Raw genomic sequence first — 7,501 nt, forward strand, 5'->3', positions numbered from 1 at the left:
GAATAGTGTAATTTTACGTAGTGATTTTATCGTCACATCCTAATTATTTTGCTCTGTAGGTGCGCGAATCAAGCCATCAAAAAATGCACCCACTTAGCATCCACAGCGCCATCTGAACTTGACTAGTTGATGCAACGATTTCACTTATTGAGGATTGTGGATGGAGGAGAATTCTTTGCAGAAATGCCATCAATCAACGAATTCAGAGCTGGTGAGATCGTTTTGTGTTCTTCAATTATATGTTGTGCTTATTGTAAATACGTGCCAGAATCAAAAATAGTATTTTTCATTCTGGAAAATGATTTTTTGATGCCAATTATTCATAAATGTTCAAAAAAAAGTTAGATCAACGAACAAATAGTGTCCAATAACGAATAATAGTGTCCAAATTATATAAACTTAAAGATTTGTTTTTTCCATAATTAAAAATCAACGAACAAACGAATAATAGTGTCCATATTATATAAACTCAAAGATTTAAAAAAAATATTGTCTAGTCCCCCCGATAGAACATTTCAAATATAGTCTCAGATGAAAGAGGAGTATCTAAGCTTTCGATTAGTGAGTCCCTCAGTGATACTGATTTTTTTTGTCTAAATATTGTGCTATCAGTTGTCATACTTAAGTCATTGAGTAGTGTTACTAAATACGCGTATTTGTCGTATATAGAGATGATAGTGGAATTAAAGGTGTGATAAAAAGCCCTTAAAATGAAGCATTAGTAGCATAAGTGGCTCATAAAAAGGCGGTTTTTAGAATTTTTTGAACATGAAACCAACAAGAGAAATAAATTATCTCTTGCTTATTTTTGAATGTATATATACGCAACAATTTTTTTTTTAAATTTCAATGTAAATATATAAATATATAAATATATAAATATATAAATATATAAATATATAAATATATAAATATATAAATATATAAATATATAAATATATAAATATAGAAATATATAAATATATAAATATATAAATATATAAATATAGAAATGGCAGTTTTATAAACAATCTCGCGCAGCAGCTCAAACTCCGTGCGTGATTCCGCCCGTAATTTTACGTGAAACAAAAAAAATAGAATACTTCCTTATTTGGAAGGTTTTTCTGCACAGGATAGACTATTATAGTGATTGAAAGTTGAAATTGAAAATATTTTAGTCATTTTGTGATGTAGTACAGTAACGACCCGTTTTTATCAGACCCTTGGCGAATTTTAAGCTGATAAAACAGGGACATTGATAAAATCGGGAGATATATTTTTCTGCCTTTTTAATAAACCGAAGCTCTTAAAATATTCATTTTTGTTCCTTAGATATAGCCTAGCAACTTTTCTGATTATTTACTTTAAGTTCCCCTTAAGGGGGTCTTACAGCGCAAAATTAAAAAAAATAATATTTTTATTTTTGCATTTTCCCGATCTCTAAGATAAGAAATATATGCCCAAGAAGGGATTTACTCGAATTCAACTTGGTTCGTCTGCTAGAGCCCATTAAACTACCAACTATCAATTTTCATATGAAGCTGATAAAATCGGGGGTAGATAAAATCGGGGGCTGATAAAATCGGGTCTCCATCGTAATATATTTTTCGGTCTGTGAACAATTAACTTATCTAAAAAACAATATTTTACTTGTATACACAGCATTTATATATGTTTTTGAAGTCGCGCACGGAATTTTGAAAAATATGGTTTTAATAAAATGGGCACTTAAGTTTTTAGATGCAAAAAATCCAATTAAAGGAAACATACAGGCATGAGATGTGAATCAGCTACACTCTGAAACTTTGCTTTCTTGCTTTACTAATAATAATTCTAACGATGTAAGCAATAAAAATCAATTTTTGAAGCTTACTGATGAGAATATCCCCTTAATACTTATTACATGCGAATTTTTAAATGCTTTATGATTTAAATGCTATCATGGTCTACCCAAAGAAGGTTGCCATTAGCATGCTGCTCGCGTTGTACCATAACACGGCTATCATATCTTGTATAAAACGTGTTCTGCTTCAAGAACCAGAGTTTTGGAAACCAGAAAGTAGACGTAGTCCAATACAGAACCTCGGCAAGTACCATGCGCAAGTTAATTACATATGAATTAAGAGCAACATCTAGAGCAAAAGTGAAGTGCCACCTAACAACGAACCGGATCACGATTAGAGCTGTTACTTGAGCGTTCGAAACCTTTGCTGTTCTAGTGAATGGAAAAACATTAAGTTATCGTATTTTCGTACGAGCAACTTTTTATCATCGATCCGGTCTTTAAACGTTGCCCTTTAAGGTTTATTACCCTCGTAAATAGCGAGAATATCTCAGACAATACGAGTTTAAAACAGACCACCATACGACCCGTCGAAGTTATCCTTGCGTGCGATGGTTCAAATATACATTCACTTTGCATCGAAGCTGTTATAAAGATCAACGTTGAAATCGATTCCAACTGTTCGAAGAACCTCCAGCTACCATAACTTGAGACCAATGGGATCTAAATAAAGCTGATAAATAAAGATAAATTTGGAACAAGTAGATAAATTAGGAAATTGGGAACAAAGCCAAAGAAGCTGATAAAAAGATGCTTTTACATTTACTATTTTCGCATTTTTAATTTTTAATGAACTGAACAAGTCAACATTTCTTATCTTTTTCTCTACAGAAATTTACCGAAAACCGATACTTCAATTTCACTTACTGAAGTTTTTGCAGACATTTTATTTTTGGTAGAAGTACAATATTGCTTTACTGAGTTTATTATCGAACGATTTACAGTTTAGTGTCCAGGACAATTTTTACTCTTTCTAATGAGGGATCATCCATAAATGACGTAGCATTATATGCGGGAGGGGGGAGTTTTGTATTTTGTGATGATGTATGACGACAGGGGGGTATGGGATCATATCATGCTACGTAGCTTTACCCGTTTCATCTAACATCGTTTTTTAATTATTTAATTTTTTTACGGGGTCAAGGGGGGGGGGGGGGGGAGGTTTACCTTCAGGCTACGTAATTACCAGGGGGTATTTAGGGGTTTGTGACGAAATGCTACGATGGGGGAGGGGGGTGTTAAAAATCACTGAAAAAATGCTACGTCATTTATGGATGATCCCTGACTAATCATCATAACAAAATGTCACATTCTGTTATAATTTTGATTTTTCCTTATGATCGGGTTCGGTTTGTATTTGTTGCAGCATAATACGCATGGATTCGCTTCCAGTATATTTTATTCGAAACTAATGAAATAATAAAATCATTTTATATGGTCTGCATATAAGTTACACGACACGGCCATTATGTCCTGCAGTGCTACTAAATTTAGTGAATATTTCTGCAACACCCAGCCGAGTTCGAGTAGCGCAGGTCAGCCATAAAAGAACAAAGTGATGTATTGCTACACCCGGCGCTGCTGCATGTCAGTCTGACTCTGAATGGCTGCAACTTTGAATGAAGTTTATTACTTCAAAACACCATCTAGGGTTCACCGGGGGAGTTTGATTCTCAGCGCTCGTACCGCTTACAAAAGCAAAAGGGTCTAAATGTGCAGGTCAAATTCAGGCACTGAAGCTAGTTTTATGGCAGCATTTTACAGCTGTTCTTGCATAAGACTAGACTCGTGTGATCTGATTTGAAAATATTTCGAAGAGAAAAATAGCGCTAAACTGTGTCGTTCAATGTCGCTGCCGGTGCATGATTTTTCAAAACAAAACCATTGTTTGAAGTACCCGCCTACGCACCACCTAAACGATTATTTTTCGCGTTAGGAAAACATAGCATAATGAGTAATGACGCTGCAAGTAACTAGTTAAATAGATAATATTAACTCAGTTTGTACCAAGGTTTCATTGTCTTTATAAACTAACCGCTACATACCTAGAGTCAGGTATGCATCTTCGTTTGCTCAAATGTAGGTCATTTCGGTTCGTAGCTATAGTTGAATAAGTTGTAACCGGAATGAGGAGTTTGCGAAACAGCAGCTAGTTTGTCTAGAACATGTTGATTTACGCATTAGATGCTGTTTATATAGCTGAACTGTGGTACATTGCAAGATGATATGAACGCACCTCTCGGTAAGTCTCGTGGACTGTGTACACTGCATATTTCTGCATATGTTTTGCATGTATATTGTTAGTACACAGAACTCAATGAGCATACTGCTTAAGACTTTAAATACAACCCAATCCATTGTCTAAATTTTTTAAACTAACTAGATGAAACAGGGGAGGGAGGGGATAACTCATGCGAAGATAATCTTGATTTTATTGTAGTTGTAGCTTTCAATAGAAATGTTTTCTTAACAACATCTTTTGGCATATTTGATTAATTCATGCTAATTTTGAATACGATTCCAAACGCCATTTCAAATCAAAATTCTCATAGCAAAAGTTTTCTAAAATGCAGTAGTTCTCGAGATACTTCGAAATTTTTTTTAACAACACAATTGTTTTGTTTTATTACAACTTTTCCATAAGGTTGTTCGAGTTTCTCCATCAACAACAATAGGTTTTTCAAAAGGCCCATTAAATTTTCTGTAACTTTATTTTTGACATCAAAGCGATATTGTAAACCATTTGAAACCTACGCGAAAACAACCAAAATTTTAATCAACTATAGGGTCTGATGATACAACTATATAATTGAATCATATTTTGGTTGTTTTCATGAAGCTTTCAAAAGGTTTACAATATCGTCTTGAAGCCAAAAAGAAAGTCACAGGAAATTTTATGAGCCTTTTAAAAAAACCTATTGTTGTTGATGGAGAAACGCGAACTTTTGAAAAGTTCATAATAAAATAAAACAATTGTGTTGTTCAGTCTTTCCAAATGAACATCGCATGTAAAGTTCGATCTGGTTTTGTGCTCATGCTATACCCACACTTCGTGTATGAACTCGAACACGCTATTTCGTACCAAAACACGTGCACATGTTCGCCTGCACAACCGAACCCCATTCACGTACACGGTGTGCGTACACACAGGTTCGTGGCACCAGTTTTCTCCTTCTCACTCCCATCATGACTAGCGTTGACTCTTTTTGCCTTGTGCGAATCGTTCTCGTGTACGCACCTGGTGTACGTACACGGATGTTTGAACTAGAGTTGGTACATCGTTCCCTTGAGTTCGATGTTCGCGGCGAACCTGTGTATCGAGACGATGCATGTTTGAGGTTGAACGCGCGCGAAATTTTGTACACAAATGCACAGGTACAAATTTGTCGATGTTCATGAGAAGTCTGGTGTTGTTAAAACAAAATTTAAAATAACTCTAGAACAACATTTCAGAAAACTTTTGCCATGAGCATTTTGGTTGAAAATGGTGTTTAGAATCGCACTCAAAAAGAAAATTTTTATTGAAAATAATATAGATTATAAAAATATGTCAAAAGCTGTTGTTAGGAAAACTTTTTCATTGAAAGCTTCTCCATAATCCAAATACACTGAAAAAATTTCTTTTGCGTCTTTAAAACGATAAACATTAGATGGTTGACGTTTTATGATGGAGAACGCGAATAACTTTTATAAAGGGCATAATTACACGAATTAATTGTTTCTACTGGAGCAAAATTACAAACAACTCGACAAATATTGCATTTTGGAAGATTTTTGTTAAATGTATTTTGATTTAAAATGATACTTAGAATCATGTTCCGTAATAAAATTAGTATAACTTTTTAAAAATACGTATAAAGTTATTGTTAGAAGAACTTTTTGCCTTTCTCAATAGAAAGGTGTTGCAATTGCTCTGAAAACCGACTGTTTAACGGAGGCCCGGAGGGCCGAGTGGCATATACCATTCGATTCAGTTCGTCGAGGCAAATGTCTGTGTGTGTATTTATGTGTGTGTATGTATGTGTGTATGTGCGTCTGTGTGTGTACGCGAACACAATCTCACTCACTTTTCTCAGAGATGGCTGAATCGATTTTCACAAACTTAGTCCCAAATGAAAGGTGCAACGTTTCGCTCCGCTGCTATTGAATTTCTAATAGATCCGACTTCCGGTTCTGGAATTACAGGGTGATGAGTACGATCACACAGAAAATGTCGATTTTAACAAATTCTGCAATGAATGTAAATGTAAGCACATCTGTTTGGATTTGTAGTACTAGGTCACTAACAGCCATTAAAAGTATCTTTGGCCACATTGGCCACCATCATCAGTTCCGGAAGCCCCGGCGTAAGTATCCAAATTCAGAATAACAGTCACATCGGTTTCTCGGAGATGACTAGACCGAATCAACCAAACTTAGTCTCAAATGAAAGATGTCCCGGTTCCGGAGTTACGGGTTGTGGCGTGCGATCACGTAGCAAATTGTGATTCAATCCGATACTCCGATGAAAGCAAAAAAGGTAAAAATTTAACTAAAATGTCTCTCAAACAACTTAAATTTGCAGTTCTATGTCACCGACGGCACACCAAACTTTCGTTGACTACATTGACCACCATAAACGGTTCCGGAAGTGCCCGGGAAAAACGGCCATCTTTCAAAATTAACAAACTCACATCAGTTCACTATGGGTCACAGGGGCGGTTTTTGGTACAAAAATCGATATCTTCCAAACCGTTCATTTTAGAGAAATTATGTCTGAGAGAATATTTGTGGGAATAAATTTGGCTTTCTTTTAAAGTAAAATGTAACTAGGGTGGTCCTCTCGAACATTCTTCCCGAAAAATTATTTTTCGAACGAAATGATATAGCTAGGTACTTACTTCAGCAAAGTTGTAGAAAAATGTTTTTCAAGAAACATTTTCAAATGCATCAAAGTTATAGCACTATCGGTTTTCATGTTATAATTATTTTTATTCTTTAACTTAGGGTGTTTCTGAAAAAGTCAGTTTTTTAACTATAACTTTTTAAGTAGTTAGTCTATCTTAATACTCTCTATGAAGCAATTTTAGTACTTTTCATTGCGCATAGTTTTGCTGAAGAATGTGAATCGATATCATTTTTCGTTATCGAGTTACGATCATTTTTTAAATAAAAATGATAGTTTTCAATGACCTCTAACTCAGAAGGTTGCAAAAAGTGGCAGCTAAACTCTTTCGAAAATGCATAAAAATACTATCAAATATCTCGAAATCAACTTTTGCTTTTTTTGTCCTTCGATGTCATATATAAACAACAACAACACGAGTCGTGACTGTTTAATTGGTATCAATCCCATTCATGTATCGAATCCCAGTAGCCGACGACTGCTTTGATGAACGCGTGTAGTGCTTTGTATTATTAGTTCCATTAAGGTGAAGATATGTGGAAGCCACGTTGCAACGCGTTGCTAGGCACCGACTCGCTTGTTTACATTGAGAAAAATTGAAATCTGAAGTGAAAATTCAAACGCACAAATGAGAGTTTCCGAACGTTTTCCTTTAGTCATCTGCTAATTGGCAGAAAATTTGAAGTTTTGTTAGTAAACGATTAAAGTTTCGCGAGTGTTTTTGCAGTGGTGTCTGAATAAAGTGCATTTGAAAAAGTCCAATGAAAACGAGAAGAAGAAAGTGTTTCGAAAGG

Source organism: Topomyia yanbarensis, chromosome 2 (genome assembly GCF_030247195.1).
Source record: "Topomyia yanbarensis strain Yona2022 chromosome 2, ASM3024719v1, whole genome shotgun sequence".
Classification (NCBI taxonomy): domain Eukaryota; kingdom Metazoa; phylum Arthropoda; class Insecta; order Diptera; family Culicidae; genus Topomyia; species Topomyia yanbarensis.